Below are 19,908 nucleotides of genomic sequence, written 5' to 3'. Positions count from 1 at the left end.
CTGAAGGAGAAACCCACTGGGGGAGGAAGGGGTGCTCTGGTAAGGGAGCATCTTTGTCACTTTCCTGACAAAAGCGTGACCCGTGCTGTCCTCTTCCTCTTCACCCTCTTCTTCCTGTCTTGACCTGGATTCTACTTAGAGCTTTGGAAACCATTTTGTGAAAATAAGAGAAAGGCTTAAGAATTTTTCGGAGACATCAGCCATGGGACCATCAAGCCCCCACAACAGCCCATGCAGTCACCTACCTCTGAGCTTCTTGCCTTATGAGAAAAATAAACTCAAGTTTCTAGAAGCCAGTTAGAGTTTCTGTAATTACATTTGAGGACATTCCAAAACTAATACAGTTTTAATGCATTTGGAAAAGTTCATCAAATTGATATAATCAAATTAGTCATTTTCCTTTTGCCAGAAATTTAGATTTAGTTCAACAAACATTTACAGATGGTCTCCTATGCATTAGTTCTGTTATTGAATAAACTACATTCCCTCCCATGAAGGAACTGACAGTGCTTCCAATCTTACACTATTTAAAAAAAGGAAAACAAAACCCAAGCTGAAAACCACTGTGCATATATTTTTCTTCGGGGTTACTTCCATAAGCAATCATTCCCTCTCATTAAACTGTGCTCCCACTGACCTTTTTGGTTCCTGGAACATACCAAGCTTATCCCAACTTAGTAAATGTTGACAAGTAATGCTTTTTGCCCTGAATGTTCTTCTCCCACATCAGTGTCTAGCTGGATCTTTCTCATTAAGACCTCAATCTAAGTGCCACTTCCTCAGAGCGGTGTTTCACCCCAACCACACTAAGCAGTCATCCATCATAGCATTCTGTTTTAATTTTCTGCAGAACACTTACCACAATGTCCTATTTTTCTTGCCTCATGGTTTATTCCTTTATTGTCTGCTCCCCTACCCCTACCTCACTATCAGAATGTAAATTCTGTATAAGAATCTTGTTTGTTTTAACCACCTCTGTAATCCCACTATGAAAAACGGGGTTTGGCAAAATATAGCCTACAGCCAAAACCAGCCAGCTGCCAATCTTATAAAGTTTTACTAGAACACAGCCACTCCCACATGTTTACATATTATCTATGGCTATGTTTGTGCTACAAGAAGAGAGTAGAGTAGTTGCCAGAGACCAGATGGCCCACAAAATCTAAAATATTTGCTATTTGCCCTTTACAGAAAAGTTTACTGATCCCTAATCTAGAAATATGCTTAGCACAAAGTAGGCACTTAATAAATCCCCAAGAAGTGTTAAAATTTTATCTCAAAGGCTACTGAGAACCTTACTGGTTTTCTCATCCTATAGATACATTTGTTTTTAACAATCTATCAGTCCTGTTTTGGAAGAATTAGTCTTTCCTGCAACTACTTCATAGAGGGTAATTCTGTACCAAACTTCCAAAAAGAACAACTCATCACCTTGGGATACAGGATTAAAATTTATTTTATTTTATTTTTTTTTACAGGATTAAAATTTAACTCAACATACTTCAAGATCATGAGGACATCTCAAAGGCAGAATCTAATGTCTTTCCCAGGTTAACAAGATAAATTGTGTTCCACCTGCACTTTCTCATAGAAGTGCTCCAGATCTGCATTTGCCAACCCAAATTACACTAACTTTCTATGGCAGCCAATTAAAACTGTGCCTTATATATTAACATCAAGGTTTTTCAAAAATTAGAGCATTTTTTAATTCCAATCTTTGTAATGCACTTCTTTAATTACTGAAATAAAATTGCTTTGAGACTAAGTTAGGGTACCAACACTCACGTCCATTAAAAGTCATTTGTTTTTGTTCCTAAGGAATATAACTTTTAGTAAATTTTGAAATTAAATAACAAAAGTTTGACACCCAGAGGATTTTAGGAATCTACTTCCCATGTTTTTACTTGCTGAGACCTTAGAGTCTTCTACCAGGTGTATCCAGGGATGTTCCAGCCAAATTTTGTCTTCAGCAGGACACAGGGGTAAAAGGGGTGAGGAAAAATGGTATGCAAAGAAGGTGTAGAGCCCTCTAATGGCTCCTATTCAACCACCACAAGACTTCTAAAAAAAAAGAATCCTTGTAATTATAGCTCAAGGTCTCCCCCCTTTGAGATCTAGCACTTATATCCCAAGACAAACCTACATATTCTGCGTATCTTTTTTCATAATCTGACTCATTGACATCTACCTGATTTACACCTTCACCTTCCAGATTGAGGTTTTGCTTGGTCTTTGACCTTCACCCCTAAGTGATGTCTCTGGGCCCATTTTAACTCCATGATCTGACGCCCTCAAGCTAGACTCACCCAATCCCCATATTCAGGAGGTTCCCAGTCTATGGGATTTGCTAAGGGGATTATAATAGACAAATATAAATATATGGAAGCCTGATTTAATCTCAAGGAACAATTTATTATAGGGGTTCATTGTCAAAGGGTAGAAATAATACACTCATGCTGCTCTTTCCAGAAGTATGAAGAAAACCAGTAGAGGAAAAATAACCAATGATTCATTTCAACCCCTGCTCTCTATGCCCACATAAGTCATACACAATTCCTGCCTGCCTAAGATGACATGTACCAGGTACTTTACTGGCACTTATAACGATCATCAAGGAACCCCTCTGACTTCATCTCTGGCTAGGTTTCTCTTCCATTCCAATTCTGCGCCCCGCCCCCCCCCCCCCCCCCCCCCCCCCGCCACACACACACACACATTCTTATTGTTAACTTGTCTCTCATTTTCAGCTCTACTTCCACCCTTTGGAACCACAGACCTCTGGAGTTCTCATAACCTAACTATCAGGACTCTTCAGAATCATAATTTTAATCCATTTCTCTGGTTCCTGCTATCCCTAATCTTAAGCAGCTTTACCACAAAAGGTTTGGCTTTCAGAATTGGGGGGGGGGGGGGGGCGGGGACAGCACTGTTTCACTGATGCTTTGAATGACACCACCACAGACCTGCCAAGGCAAAGGTCAGAATCAGAGATTCTAAAGTGTTAGTGGATGGATGCTTTATGGAAGTATTTAAACACAGGCTTGAAGTTCTTGGGGGATCTGTAGGAGGGATGCCTTCTGGAATCACTGCCAACTTACAAATGATTTCTAAGGCTCTGTTGAATCTCAAGATTTTAAAAACTGAATTACTTAATAAGCTCAGATAAATTTCCTGTGTTGAAGCTAATCTCTGGGAGTAAAACAGAAAAATCTCAGTGAAACTGGAGCTACTATATAAAAATAAACATTCTTACAATTAAAAAAGGATGAGGAAAGAAAAAAAAAGGGCAGGGGGAAAAAGGATGGAAAAAAGAGAAATAGAAAGGAAGAGGAAAGGAAAGGAAAAAAGAACTATAGAAAAGATAGTAGAAGGGTACCTGGCTGGCTCCGTCAATAGAGCATTTGACTCTTGATCTGGGGGTCATGAGTTCAAGCATCACATTGGATACAGAGATTATTTAAAAATAAAATCTTTAAAAAAAAAGAAAGGAATGAAGGGAGGGAGGAAGGAGAGTAGAAGAATCAAAAGATCAAAGCTTTCTTTAGTTGCCAAGTATGCATTTTCCAGTAAATTCACCCTGCCAATTTTTGACAAACAAATCCAATATAGGTTCATCTGATATCCTAACAATCAGAAAGACCTATCATTTGAATCACACACATTTGCCTATACAATGATAAATGACGTCCATGATTATGACCACAAGTCACAGAAAGACCTGAAAAACTGGAAAAACTATTAAAAAAAAATTTAGTAAATCATTCGACATGATTTAATTTACTTCCAGAATAGCTGAGTCATCTGAACCAGTATATACTGAGTTTTATCTGAAAGGAAACCAGTTAGCCTTTCATAGATGAAGGTGTTATAAATATTGCACTCATGAAAATAAAACGTAAAAAATAAGTTAATAAATCTAGGTAAGATATTCTCACTACAAAAAAGATCCTCTGATTTACCAGAGAATTCCCTGATTTTAACTTCATATAATGCCCTTAAAATTATACTGAATTGAAAGAGAAATTTTCAGGAGTGTCCTAAATGCATGGAGTCAGAAACAATCTGTTTCATGTAATAGTCAAAAAGATGGAATCTCTTGATGACTATCAACCCAGAATGAGCAATATTTTAAGAAATGTCATGTGAAGCTTCCAATTCATAAAGTGAAACTAAATCAACTAGCTAGAAAGATCACGGTCTTAAGAGGACTCACGTGTTTTGGATTTTTTTTTAATTGATGCCACATAAATGCAATAAGTTTTGAAACTGATCTTTGACAATTCTATTCAGTATTTCCATCATTTCTATTTGGGATACCCATGTGTTTGTGTGTTTCCTTCGTATTTTCTCCAGATATTTCAAATAAATACTTATTTCAAATCCCTAGACCCATTCATCTGGAAATACGCTATCACTGGCACAATCTTAGATCAACTAGTGGTTCCCAAAGTAGATTTGCATGGTTAAGACTAGGAGAGAATCTAAATTTAAGATAGAAATTCTGTTATCAAATACATTTAGGAAATGCTGAATTCTATACCACAATCTTCATCAGTATTTGTGAAGTTCAATAGTAAAGACATCTGTTTAATATGTTTAGCTGCCACTTCCCCAAATGTATTTAGCTATGAATTTTAACTATTAATATTCCATAGACCACACTTTGGGACTGATGGTCTACTTTAACTGTGTCAAGCTCAAATGCTTTCAATGTCCAGGTATATAAAGTAAATGTGTGAAGCAGTCTGTTATCAGACAATAGGCAGTGATGTGGGGTGTAGAATTAGATTTAAGTTCAAAGTACTAGAATCAAATTATATGTTTAATACATAGACAGGTTAAAAGATATAGAGAGAATTGAGAAAAAGAGAAAAGGAAACAGATTTGTTAATCAAGCAAAGCACATTTGTGTATTCAGCATGTGGGCCACCAATTTTCAATTTCTAATCTCAATCACCCTTCAATTAAGTGAGAACAAGAGGGGCACCTAAGTGGCTCAGTGGGTTAAGCATCTGACTCTTGATTTCAGCTCAGGGCATGATCTCTCCAGCCCCACACTGGACTCTATGCTGACAGTGCAGAGCCTGCTTGGGATTCTCTGCCCCTCCCCCACTCTCATGCTCTCAAAGAAACAAACAAACAAACAAACAAAAAACTGACAGGGCGTCGGGGTGGCTCAGTTGGTTAAGCCTCCAGCTTCGGCTCAGGTCATGATCTCACCATTCATGGGTTTGAGCCCCGCGTCGGGCTCTGTGCTGACAGCTCAGAGCCTGGAGCCTGCTCCAGATTCTGTCTCCCTCTCTCTCTCTGTCTCTCCCCACCACCTCTTGAAAATAAACATTTTTTTAAAACTTGTCTTGGGGTGCCTGGGTGGCTCAGTCGGTTAAGCGTCCAACTTTGGCTCAGGTCATGATCTCATGGTTCCTGAGTTAGAGCCCTGCGTCGGGCTCTGTGCTGACAGCTCAGAGCCTGGAGCCTGCTTCGGATTCTGTGTCTCCCTCTCTCTCTGCCCCTCCCCTGCTCATGCTCTGTCTCTCTCTGTCTCAAAAATAAATAAAACATTTAAAAAAAATTTTTTTAACTTGTTTTTTTTTTTTTTTTTTTTTGTTTTTTTTTAATGTGAGACCAAGAGTCTCTCATAGAAAGCATAACTTGTCCACTCCACCCTAGGACAATTTTTTTTTTTTTAACTAGGTATAATTTGGGAGTTATTGTCATTACCAAGTACGTGTTACACCATTTTGTTAGGCACTTTTCATAATCTTAAAAATATTCCCAAATGCAAATGAATAAACAAAAAGCACAATAAGATCTACGTACAGAGGAAAAAAGCCTGATGGATGCCAGAGGGGAGGCAGGCAAGGACACTGGCAAAATGGGTAAGGGGAGTGGGAGATATAGGCTTCCAGTTGTGGAATGAAGAAGTCACAGGGATGAAAGGTACAGCACAGGCAATATAGTCAATGTCACTGTAATAGCATTAAGTGGTGACAGATGGTAGCTACACTTGTGGTGAACATAGCATAGTGTATAGAGTTGCTGAATCACTGTTGCATCTGTAACTAATGTAACATTGTATGTCAACTATACTCAGCTAAGAATATCCCCACAGGTAAAGTCTTATTAGCTTTTGTTCTATAGGTAAGAACATTATTTGATCTGCAAAAGGCAGGTGTAACAGAGCTGGGACTGGATCTCAGATCACTCTGCTCTTCTCACCGTATCATGCTTCCAATCTGGCAGGATGACAGGGCAGTGGCACTTGAAGTGACAAGAGTAACAGGTAGGCAGACAAGTGACACAATCATCAACTGTTGCATTGAACCTTACAAAGTAAACATGTATTTGCCAAAAGGAATCAACTCAGAAAATAAAACAAAATAAAATAAAATAAAATAAAATAAAAGCCCCTGTAGTAATGTGGGAACTGCCATTGTTAAATACTTACTATGAACTAAGGTCATCTTATATTATTCATACCATGTCCTATCACCACAACAGCCCTTCAACATAAGTATTAAAGACAGTTTTAGATTAAAAATAAAACGGAGCCTGAGAAAGAGAAATTTTCAAAGTGGCACACCTTTTAATAGCTGGGATCTGACTGCCTTGTTCCTTCATACACCAAGTTCCCTCTCGTGTTTTCAATTTTTTTTAATGTTTTTACTTATTTTTGAGACAGAGAGAGACAGAGCATGAGCAGGGGAGGGGCAGAGAGAGAGGGAGACACAGAATCCCAAGCAGGCTCCAGGCTCCGAGCTGTCAGCACACAGCCTGACGCGGGGCTCGAACTCACGGAGTGTGAGATCATGACCTGAGCCGAAGTCTGACGCTCAACCGGCTAAGCCACCCAGGCGCCCCCCCCACCCCTCGTGTTTTTGTTTTTTTTTTATTAATTTTTTTTTTTAACATTTATTTATTTTTGAGACAGAGAGAGACAGAGCATGAACGGGGGAGGGTCAGAGAGAGAGGGAGACACAGAATCTGAAACGGGCTTCAGGCTCTGAGCAGTCAGCACAGAGCCCGACGCGGGGCTGGAACTCACATACCGCGAGATCGTGACCTGAGCCCAAGTCGGACGCTTAACCGACTGAGCCACCCAGGCGCCCCCCACCCCTCATGTTTTTAAAACTGTAGCTTTGGAACAGAAAAGTACTTTTTTTTTTTTAATTTTTTTTTAATGTGTATTTATTTTTGAGACAGAGAGAGACAGAGCATGAACGGGGGAGGGTCAGAGAGAGAGGGAGACACAGAATCTGAAACAGGCTCCAGGCTCTGAGCAGTCAGCACAGAGCCCGACGCAGGGCTCGAACTCACGGACTGCAAGATCATGACCTGAGCCGAAGTCAGCCGCTTAACCGACTGAGCCACCCAGGCGCCCCAGAAAAGTACTTTTTTAAAATTGCTTCATTAGAACATGTCAATATTAAAAACCATCCCTTCCATTCAAATAATCTGATAGTTTAAACATTGCTTTAAAATACGAAGTCTCACTTAATCCTATTAATGACCCTGTGAGTAGAGAAGATATCTCCACAGCACAGATGAACCTCAGACTTAGTTAAGTGTGAGACTCTTGGGTAAGGCTGAGCTCGGACCCAAACCCAGGTGGTCTGATTTTCACTGTTCCCAAAACACTCTGAGGAAAACAAAGCTGTGTTACCCCAGTTCCCATATTGCCTTCCGTCAGAAGGCCAGAGAAACTGCAAATCAAAGAGAGGGAGAGAAACAGCAGATGTGCCTTTGACTAAAAAAAAGTCACTCAATTCCAGTGGACTTCAGACATGTCATGTGTAATAATTTTCCTTCTGAATATAATACAAAATTCCTTTAGCATTTAGCCACCATTTCACTTTCTTTGCTGTATTTCAAGGCCCCTATTTAAATATTTAAATTTTTACCGAGACATTGTGGGAATAAACTTTTTAAAAAGTCCCTAATTATTGGTCCAGGAGACAACTGGACGAATGTCAAGGACATCATGCTTAGTTGGGGGGGGGGGGGGGGGGAGCCAAATGCAAAAGGTTACATAATGCATGTTTTCATTTCTATAACATTTTCAAATTGACAAAATTATAGAAACAGAAACTAGTATTTTCCAAGGAGTGGGGTGAGAACTGGTGGGAAGGCAGGGTAGCAATGGACAGGACTTCAAAGGGGGTAACAGGAGGAGAACTGAAATAAGCCAGAGAAAGAAAAAATACCACAGGATTTCACTCATATGTGCAATTTAAGAAACAAAACAAAAGGAGGCACCTGAGGGGCTCAGTCACTCAAGCATCTGACTTCAGCTCAGGTCATGATCTCACAGTTCGTGAGTTCAAGCCCTGTGTCAGGCTCTGTGCTGACAGCTCAGAGCCTGGAGCCTGCTTCTGATTCTGTCTCCCTCTCTCTGCCCCTCCCCTGCTTGCCTTCTCTCTCTCTCTCTCTCTCTCAAAAAATAAACATTAAAATTTTTAAAAAACAAATGAACAGAGAAGAAATCAAAATACAGACTCTTAAAATATAGAGAACGGTAGTTGCCAGTACACCAAAGAGGAGCACAGAGTACTGTACAGAATTGTTGAATCATTAGACTGTACACCCGAAACTAAAACAACACGATGCTAATTACACTTGAATTAAAATAAGTTCTTTACAGGAGGATGGGTGACAGAAGGAATTTTACAGGTGATGGAGGAGTTTTCTATCTTGGTTGCGGTAATGGTAACAGAATCTACAGGTGATAAAACTGCATTAAACTAGACACACACTAGAAGGAGTGCATGTGAACTGGTCAACTCTGAAGAAGCTCTGTGGATTGTACCAAGGCCAGTTTCCTGTGTTTGATAGTGTAATACATAGTTTGTAAGATGGTACTATTGAGGGAAATTGGATTAAGGGTAGACACAGCCTCTCTATTATTTTTACAATTTCCTGTAAATCTATAATTATTTAAAATGTACATATATTTTTTTTAAATTTTAAAATCTCCTGATCTTCATAGGGAACATTGTTGGGTTACCAGTGAGTGTGGCCGCCATAGCCACATCTTGGGCAAATCCACCCCACCCACCATCCCCAAAAGCCTGCTACCCCCCAAGAGAAGTGGCAGGGGCTCTCAGGGCTGCTGTCAAACATATCCCAAATATAACCAGGTTGCTTTTCTTCTGAAAACGCATCCGTACAATGAAGTTCTAATTCTTCACCTAGTGTGACATACAGGTTCACTGTAATCTGAATCCTGCTTACTTTTCTAACCTCATTATACGCCCTGCCCCTTTCCTGCCAAAAAGATACTTTCATGCTTGGGGTTCTGATTATACTCTTCCTTCTTTCTGGAATGCCTTTCTTCATGGTCATTCCAGAGGGACTCAGCTGTCAGTCCTCAGCAGCCCAACAGCACTGCCCACAGCTGGGGATAGGAGTATCACAGGAGATGGCTGGCCTCCCTCTATAGATTCAATGTTTTTTTAAGACAGCCCAGCTCTGCTCTCAACAGACCTTGCAACTAAGCAGCAGCATACAGCAAGTTAAAAGCTCAACTCACCAACAGACCCTTTGGAGATTGCTCACAGCCTCTCACCAGTATTCCTAAGTGTTTGTCTTGGCCAAGACCTGCATCCACTCACCCGTTGTTTACAGTTATCCTTCCGTGAGTCCTGAAGCAAAGCCTGACCTGTATTATGTTGCTTTTTCTCTCCCATCTCTGGTATTTACTACCCAAGATTTCAGAATCGACACGAGAGTGTAGCAATGATAAAAGGTAGCACGAAGAGTACGATATTGAAATAATAAATCAGCTAGACTCTGCCCACACAGGTTACCTCTGAGAGGTTGAGAACAAACAGCTTAATTTGCATCACACAACCTCAGGGTTTCAGGGGCATACATTAGAGAGAGGAAAATACAGCAGACCTGCAACTTAACCCAATGTAGCAGCAAGGATGACGAAGATAAGCCAAGAAAGCCCAGTGGCACCCTCAGAACCCAGGACTACAAAGCTGGTCCAGTCGCCCTGGTTTTTCCTGAGAATTTTTGACCACACTTGGTTCTTCTTTCCACTCCCATCTTTCCACACCGGTGACTAATGCCACTGACAAGTAACAGCGCTCTTGAAGGAGGTGCGGCCCACATAAAATCATTTTTAAAGATCAGAGATGCAGCAGCATAAAGAGATGGAAATAGATTTGTGAGGTCAATTCTTGACCCACAGAGGACACGTTTTGATCTAGCCCTGAGCTGATTTGTAACTCAGAGGGACAGTCTGATTAACCTCCAAAATCTCAGCATAACTGCACCAAGCTAGCTGAATCACCAAGCAATGCGTATGGAGAAAATAAAGAACTGCCGACGCTTTTAAATAATTCAGCAGCATACTAGCCTTTGTCAACTTTTGGGGGTGGTGCTAACGCCAGCTTCGCGTTCGTTCTCTGGGACCACAGCGTGTTCGGAGCGCGTTTCTCAACTCAGGCCCAGAACTAGAGAGCTTCCAGTTCACAGTGACCACGTAGGAAAATCCTGAACACACCTCCTCCTCAGACACATGGACTCTACAGCTACATATGGAACAATTTTCTCAGGGGAAAAAAAAAAAAAAACAACACCAAAAACTAGCTGAGGGACTGCAACACGTGCGACAAATGAGGAGAAACCCACATCCAAGCGGGTAGGAGAGGCTGGGACACAATCCACCACAAACTGGTTCCACCTGGGCAAGACCCCTCACAACCCGGAGGGAACTCAGAATGCCGAGCTTTTCCCCCAGAGCCAAGGCCCTGAACCCAACGAGGAGGACCTCACATTTTAGGACCTGCACCTGAGAGACCAACACCAAAACACCTTTCTTTAAAAGCTAAAAGGGCTCCTATTGAAAGGGCGGGCCTACGCCGGCCGACTCCATCTTGTTCTGTGTTCTCCACCTTGAGTGACTATGTCCCCGACATGACCCCTTTTCCGGGAAATTCACAGAAACCTCAGACTGCGCCTCCTCCCCTTGAGTAACCTCCCGCTCACCCGTTCAAACTTTCTGATCAAAACACGCCCAGCGACCTGCGTAACAGGACTCCGACCCTTCCCCAACCAATCGGCTGAGGCCACGACCCTTCCCCAGCCAATCGGCTGAGGCCACAGCCATTACCTCACCAACTGCCCCTAGACCGCTATAAAACCTTTGTGCTTTTGAAACTCGCTCTCTCTCCCTGGTATCTCACCGCTGCGTCGGTGCAGGTAGGGGATTGAGCTCGAGCTAGCTCGAATAAAGGTTCTTTTGCTTTTGCATCGGACTCGGCTCCCTAGTGGTCTTTGGGGATCACGAATTCTGGGCATAACATTTGGGGGCTCGGCCCGGGATCCCCAAGACCCCCGAGGGACCCCCGACCCGGAGAGCCTGACTGGCCACGGTTAGTGTCTGTTTGTTTGTTCTGTCTTTTCTGTGTGAGCTCACTTCTGGAGTTCTGGTAGTGCCCGACGCGGTCTAAGTGGACGCACTGGAGGACCACGGGCCGGGAGTTTCGGAAGACGTTCCGATTCTCCCTTCTGGAGGAACGTGGAATCCCCTCAAAGGTCTGAGACGAGGCGGGTCGCTCCCGCTGGTCGGCGTGAGGCCGTCGTCTTTGGAGGGACGTGGAATCCCCTCATCGGTTTTGGAGGGACGTGGAATCCCCTCAAATGTCTAAGCTAGCTTTCAGTTTTGCTTCCATGGAGTTGGAAGATTTTCTAGGGGCCCTCTGTTTGTCTGTTTTTGTTTCTCTGTTTTGTTCTGTGGACTTACTGGACGGACGTTATGGGACAGACTCAGACTACTCCTCTAAGTATTATGATTGATCACTTTAAGGATGTGAGGGGAAGAGCTAACAACCTCAGTGTGGAAGTCCGAAAGGGTCGGTGGCAGTTTTTTTGTTCTAGCGAGTGGCCAACTTTCAATGTCGGATGGCCACCAGAGGGGACCTTCGACCTCCCTACCATCCACCGAGTCAGGAGTATCATCTCTCAGCCTAAGACGGGCCATCTTGATCAGCTCCCTTACATTATCACTTGGCAGGACCTTGTGGAAGACCCACCCTCTTGGCTTAAACCCTTCCTAGCCCCGCTCCCTCCGGAGCCAAAACCCATTCTTGCTTTGCAGGGGACAAAGAAGAAGAAAAGTCTTATCCAGCCTTCAGCACCCCTCTACCCTGTCTTACAGGGGGGTACTGAAGAAGAATTAATTTTTCCTCCCTCGTATAACCCCTCTAGGATGCTGGAAGAACACCATCCTCCCCCTCCGGGGGAGGCAGACGCTGTTCCGAGAGCGGGAGGCGGAAACGCTCCAGTGGGAAGCCCGCCCTTCACCAGACAAAGGGCTCAGAGGGAGCAATCCGCCTCCGCCGCCGACTCCACTATTCTGCCCCTGCGAGCCACCGGACCCCCAGACGCGGAGGGGAACCAGCCCCATCACTATTGGCCTTTCGCCACTAGTGACCTCTACAATTGGAAAGCTCAGAATCCTAAGTTTTCCGAGAAACCGGCAGGGCTTATTGATTTATTAGACTCTGTTCTTTTTACCCATCAGCCCACGTGGGACGATTGCCAGCAGCTTTTGCAGGTCCTGTTCACGACTGAAGAAAGAGAAAGAATTGTCAACGAGGCCCGAAAACTAGTTCCGGGCACAGACGGGAATCCCACCACCAACCAGGCTCAGATAGATGCCTCCTTCCCCTTAACTCGGCCCCAGTGGGATTTCAACACGGCAGAAGGTAAGGAGAGGCTCCGGGTCTACCGCCAGACTCTAATGGGGGGTCTCCGAATGGCTGCTAGAAAGCCAACCAATTTGGCCAAGGTAGGAAATGTACAACAGGGAAAAGATGAATCTCCGGCTGCCTTTTTAGAACGGATCATGGAGGCATTCCGTACCTATACCCCCATGGATCCAGAGGCTCCGGAAAGCAAGGCAGCTGTTATCATGGCCTTTGTAAACCAATCGGCCATAGACATTAGGAGAAAATTACAGAAAATAGATAGACTAGGAGAAAAAAGTCTGCAGGACTTACTGGTGGTAGCCGAAAAGGTATATAATAACCGGGAGCTTCCTGAGGACAAGCAGGCTCGCGCCATGGCGGCTGCCAGCAGTAAGCAGACTCGAGACCTGGCCAGAATACTATTAGCTACCACTGCTGACTCCCCTGAGGAACGAGACCGCCGTCTCTGGCAGCTGGCAGACGACGCAAGAAAAGGTAAAAGAACCACCAAGGGGGGGAAGCAGAGGCTGCAGAAGGATCAGTGCGCATACTGCAAGGAGATAGGGCATTGGGCCCGAGATTGAAAAGGGCCGGCGGGAAAGGAAGCAAGACTGATCGAGTAAAAGTCCTAGAGCTAGATGAACTAAGTGATTAGGGGAGTCGGGGTTCGGACCCTCTCCCCGAACCCAGGGTAACTCTTAAAGTGGAGGGGACCCCTGTTGACTTCCTTGTCGACACCGGAGCACAACATTCGGTCCTCCGCACCCCACAAGGAAAACTAGCCAGCAAGAAGTCCTGGGTACAAGGGGCAACTGGTATGAGCCAGTATTCATGGACTACCCGAAGAACAGTAGATTTGGGAACGGGCCGGGTATCCCACTCCTTTATGGTAATACCAGAATGCCCCTACCCGCTGTTAGGACGGGACTTACTGACCAAGATTGGAGCTCAGATAACTTTCAGACAAGGGGGGCCTCAGGTCACCGATGGCAAGGGCCACCCCATCCAGGTCCTGACCATGAAACTGGAGGATGAATACCTCCTCCACCAGGAGGCGCTCCCGAGAGAGGATAATATAGACAGATGGCTACAAGAATTCCCCTCGGTTTGGGCAGAGACTGGGGGGGGGATGGGACTAGCCGCTCATAGGACCCCAGTCCTGGTAGAGCTCAAGCCAGGAGAGAGTCCGGTAAGGATCAAACAATACCCCATGTCACAGGAGGCCCGGAAGGGGATCCAGCCACACATCCGGAGACTACGAAGCCTAGGGGTACTAGTTCCTTGCCAGTCTGCCTGGAACACCCCCTTACTGCCGGTCAAAAAGCCTCACACAAATGACTACCGACCGGTACAAGACCTCCGGGAAGTAAATAAGAGGGTCGCGGACATACACCCAACTGTTCCCAACCCATATACTCTCTTGAGCTCCTTGGCGCCCTCCAGGGTCTGGTATACTGTACTAGATTTAAAGGACGCCTTCTTCAGTCTGCCGCTGGCACCCCAGAGCCAACCCCTGTTCGCCTTCGAGTGGCATGATCCGGAGGAGGGCTACAGTGGGCAACTCACCTGGACACGGCTACCTCAGGGATTCAAAAATTCACCCACCATCTTCGACGAGGCACTACACGAGGACCTGGGTGAGTACAGAAGGGAGCACCCTGGCCTCACCCTCCTACAGTACGTAGATGACATCCTGATTGCTGCTGACACGGCCAAAGACTGTGAGCGAGGGACCCAGGACCTGCTGGCTACCCTGGGGGCTTTAGGGTACCGGGCATCCACGAAGAAGGCTCAGATATGCAGGGAGAGGGTAAGTTACCTGGGATATATCCTGGAGGGCGGACAGCGGCGGTTATCAGATGCCAGAAAAGAAACTGTCCTAAAGATCCCTACTCCCACCTCCCGAAGAGAAGTGAGGGAATTCCTAGGATCAGCCGGCTACTGCCGCCTCTGGGTTCCAGGTTTTGCTGAGATCGCCAGGCCCCTATATGAAGCTACCAAAGAGGGGAAAACATTTAAATGGACTGAAAAAGAAGAAATTGCCTTTAATCAGTTAAAAAAGGCCCTCCTAAGTGCCCCAGCCCTGGGCCTACCAGACATTATGAAACCCTTCCACCTCTTTGTAGACGAACATAAGGGAATAGCAAAAGGGGTTCTAATTCAAGCCTTAGGCCCCTGGAACCGCCCAGTGGCTTACCTGTCTAAGAAACTAGACCCAGTGGCTGCCGGCTGGCCACCATGCCTAAGAATTATTGCGGCGACAGCACTCCTAGTCAAGGATGCAGACAAACTGACCCTAGGACAGGAGATCTGGATCACAACCCCACATGCCATTGAAGGGGTCCTGAAACAGCCTCCTGATAGATGGATGAGCAATACACGTGTGATTCATTACCAGAGCCTCCTACTCAACCCTCCACGAGTGCGGTTCCACCCCAGTGCAGCCCTCAATCCTGCAACCCTGCTGCCCGACCCTGACCTAGGTGCTCCACTACATGACTGTGCGGGAATCCTGGAACGAGTACATGGATTCCGGATGGACCTGACCGACCAGCCCCTCCCCGATGCCGAGGCTACTTGGTTCACTGATGGCAGCAGCTTTGTGCGAGATGGACACAGGTATGCGGGTGCAGCGGTGGTCACCGAAATGGACACCGTATGGGCGGAGGCTCTACCCTCCGGAACGTCAGCCCAGCGAGCGGAGCTCATAGCCCTCACCAAGACGCTGATGCTGGGAGCTGGAAAACGGCTTAACATCTACACAGACAGCCGTTATGCATTTGCCACAGCTCATATTCATGGGGCAATTTATCAGGAGAGGGGGTTACTGACGGCAGAAGGACGGACTATAAAAAATAAGCAGGAGATACTTAACCTGCTTACGGCCTTATGGCTTCCTGCCAAGCTAGCCATTATCCACTGCCAAGGGCACCAAAAAGCTGATAACCCAGTAGCTAGAGGTAATCGAAAGGCTGACCAGGCAGCCAAGGCAGTAGCCCTTACTCCAGTCCCCACCATGACCATACAACTACCAGACCCGGGAGACCCAGTTTTACCAGACCAGCCCAAATACTCCCAGGAGGAGTTACAGCGGATCAAGAAACTCCCCATGGCCCAGGAGATAAAGGGATGGTGGTATACACCTAACAAGGAGCTCGTGCTGCCAGACCGGCTCGGAGTCTCAATATTAGAGCACATGCATCGGTCTACTCACATGGAGGCCCGAAAATTAAAAGACTTAATCCGACATGCCGGAATCAAGATTCACCAACAGGACACCAAAATAGAGCAAGTTGTATCTGCCTGCAAGACCTGCCAACTCACCAACGCGAAAGCCACATCAAATAAAAAAGGAACCAGGCTCAGAGGCACCAGACCGGGAGCCCAATGGGAAGTCGACTTCACTGAAGTCAAACCAGGAAAGTATGGTTATAAATATCTTTTAGTATTTACAGACACCTTCTCTGGCTGGGTGGAGGCATACCCAACCAAGCATGAAACGGCTCAGACGGTGGCTAAGAAGCTACTAGAAGACATCTTACCCAGGTATGGTTTTCCTGCCATGGTAGGATCAGACAATGGACCAGCTTTTATCTCTCAGGTAACACAGGCAGTAGCCAAGGCGGTGGGGGCAAACTGGAAATTACATTGTGCTTATAGGCCCCAGAGCTCAGGACAGGTAGAAAGAATGAATAGAACCCTAAAAGAGACCCTTACCAAATTAACCATGGAGACTGGCGGGGACTGGGTGACTCTCCTACCGTACGCCCTTTACCGGGTTAGAAACACTCCTTACACTCTGGGTTTTACTCCCTACGAGATCATGTTTGGCAGGCCACCCCCTGTTATTCCCAGCCTTCGAGCTGAACTTCTTGCAGAGTTTAAAGATCAAGAACTTTTTCTTTCCTTGAGAGGGCTCCAGAGGGCACACGAGGATATTTGGCCGCGCCTCCGTGCCATCTACGAGGCTGGCCCGACCCCGACACCTCATCAGTACAAGCCGGGAGACTGGGTCTATGTCAAGAGGCACCACCGAGAGACTCTCGAGCCGCGCTGGAAGGGACCCTACATTGTAGTGCTGACAACCCCCACCGCTCTCAAAGTAGACGGCATCGCGACCTGGGTCCATCACACCCACGTTCGGCCAGCGGACCCCTCCTCGATCCGGAAGGACTTCGTCACGCGATGGGCCATCAGTCGGGACCAACACAACCCGCTCAAGCTCAAGCTCCAGCACATTCGACCCACCTAATATTGGTAACTCTGTTAACTCTGCTTGTCATTGCTCATGCTACCGGGAGTCCCCACACCCCCCAAAACATCACCTGGCAGATCATAGATACCAGCTCAGGGACAATACTTAATTAGACCTCCCAGAGCCACCCCAGGGACACATGCTTCCCAGAACTTGGCGTAAACTTCTAAACTCTGTTCCCCTTGTCACCATAAATGCAGCCGGTCCCATGATTGGGTCCGTAAGTTACATGACAACGGGGGAATGAAAGGGCGGGCCTACGCCGGCCGACTCCATCTTGTTCTGTGTTCTCCACCTTGAGTGACTATGTCCCTGACATGACCCCTTTTCCGGGAAATTCACAGAAACCTCAGACTGCGCCTCCTCCCCTTGAGTAACCTCCCGCTCACCCGTTCAAACTTTCTGATCAAAACACGCCCAGCGACCTGCGTAACAGGACTCCGACCCTTCCCCAACCAATCGGCTGAGGCCACGACCCTTCCCCAGCCAATCGGCTGAGGCCACAGCCATTACCTCACCAACTGCCCCTAGACCCCTATAAAACCTTTGTGCTTTTGAAACTCGCTCTCTCTCCCTGGTATCTCACCGCTGCGTCGGTGCAGGTAGGGGATTGAGCTCGAGCTAGCTCGAATAAAGGTTCTTTTGCTTTTGCATCGGACTCAGCTCCCTAGTGGTCTTTGGGGATCACGAATTCTGGGCATAACACTATCCAGGAGACCCGCGAAAGCCGAACGCAAACTGAGACATGATTCCAAACGGCTCGCGCATCTGGACTCACCGGCCCCAGGGTCCAGTGCAGAAGCAGCCGGTGGAAAAGTGCCTGGACTTTCTGTGACAGCGGGTGCATTTGCTTGCCTCAAGGTGGTGGTGGCCCAACACACGCCTAGAGGACTGCTGAAATACTCTCCAGGATAGCCGCTGGCGGGCGCCATTTTCCAACTCTCGCTCTACCTCACGCGAGCTCCCAACTATCGCGGTAAAGGAGCCTCTATCAGACTCTGGAGCTTGGATTTCTGCGGCCGTTCCAGGGGGCACCTGTAGATCTCCTGGCACAGGTGGCCAGCATGACTTACATATTGGGGCTCTGCAGGAGTGTGACCAATGAAGAAAGATTTCATTCTTTTTTTTTTTTTTTTTAATTTCTTTCTTTCTTTCTTTCTTTCTTTCTTTCTTTCTTTCTTTCTTTCTTTCTTTCTTTCTTTCTTTCTTTCTTTCTTTCTTTTTTTAGAGAGAGTAGGAGCAGGGGAGGGGCAGAGAGAGGATCCCAAGCCGACTCCATGGTGTCAGCTCCCATCCCACTGTAAGATCATGACCTCAGCAGAATTCAAGAGTCTGAGGCTTAACAGACAGCCACCCAAGCACCCCATGAAGAAAGAATTCATAACCAGCTACTACCCCTAGGGCAAGAGGAGCCCAGGTGTTCTAGGAAGGAACTACAGCTGGGCATGCTATGAAAAGTTTAAGTCTGGAAATTAAGATGGGACACAAATAACCTGAAGCCTTTGGAACTGGCCACACAGGAGTCTTCTGTGGGTGCAGGGCCCTGTTCTGAACAGGATTCTGACTCTCCATTTCTTCTCAACCACTTTTTGCACCAGGTAGGTAGTAACCCCAGGGCTTTGCCCCTAACACTCAAAGGAAAATAAGATACAGCTGTTGAAGCAGAGGGTTCATCCCGGGGGATAGAATTGTTCCTTCCGTTCAGCCACCCAGTGCTATTTCAGCCAGTCACAGAAAGTGAAAGACAGCCAAAGAGAAATCAAAGCAACGTAGATGCCTAGAAGTTATCTGACCAATCTGATGATCCAAGTTAAAATGTGCATCGGTATAGTCTATACAAATCAAAATACCAGTTACTGCAGAATCTGCTTAGAAACACAAAAGCATAGAGCTCTTAGTGGTTTTTCTCATTCAATAAACTTATAAATATTTTGAGCTCTAAATGCCTTAACTGTATCATCCATTGACTTTTACCACATGTATGTAGAATTCAGCCTCCACCTAACTGTGAAATGTTAAATCCACCTATTATTGAGTATCAGATTAACCACTCTAAATTGAATATTCTAAAGAAAGTATTTTTAAATCTTTTCAAAACAATTTCATCTAATTAATGGCTCAGGTATATGTCCCTTGGAAATGGGATCAATATACAACGAACCATGCTTTTTACAAGTGCAGCCCTCTACTCACTGTCTACACAAAGAATTGACAGGTTATATATATTCAGCTAGTATACCATTGAAGATTTGTACTCTCAAATTTACCTGATGGGGAATGTTGATAAGAATTAAAGCTTTTTTGTGGGGCACCCAGGTAGCTCAGTCCGTTGAGTGTCCAACTCTTGATTTCAGCTCAGGTCATAATCTCACAGTTGGTGGGATCGAGCCCAAAGTCAGACTCTGTGCTGACAGAGAGGAGCCTGGTTGGGATTGTCTCTCGCCCTCTCTCTCTGCCCCTCCCCTGCTCATGTGCATGCACTCTCTCTTTCTCTCTCTCTCTCTCTCTCAAAATAAATAAAACTTTTTTTAAAAGGAACTGAAAGCTTTTTCAAAAGAAGTGAACTATCTTCAGCTCTATTTAAACACCCTCAAAGGGGTAGGGTCGGTCCAGTTAATAAGTAAAAACTCAGTGCTAGAGGTTTTCAAAATGCTTAAACTAGAGGGTGGCAACGTATCTAAGGCAGTGTGAAAGGAAGCAGAAACATGCACACAAGCCAAAATCTATTGAAAATAGCTGAAAGTAAGATGCCAAAAAGCAATTTTAAAAGAAAAGAAAAATCCACAGTGCCAGAAATGAGAGATGTGAGGGAAGGAGTCAAAAGTTTGAGGTTAGAAGGGATTTTCATCAGACAAAGATTACGTCAAGAACAAGCAAGGAAGATCCAAAGTGCTAACTGAAAACACCGTCCAAGCATCTGTGGCGTGCTTTCACAGTTGGGCAGGTAGGGAGGAC

The sequence above is a fragment of the Panthera leo genome, chromosome E1, assembly GCF_018350215.1.
Source record: "Panthera leo isolate Ple1 chromosome E1, P.leo_Ple1_pat1.1, whole genome shotgun sequence".
In the NCBI taxonomy this organism is placed as follows: domain Eukaryota; kingdom Metazoa; phylum Chordata; class Mammalia; order Carnivora; family Felidae; genus Panthera; species Panthera leo.
The sequence above is the reverse complement of the archived record's forward strand: the minus strand, read 5'-3'. Positions refer to the sequence as shown.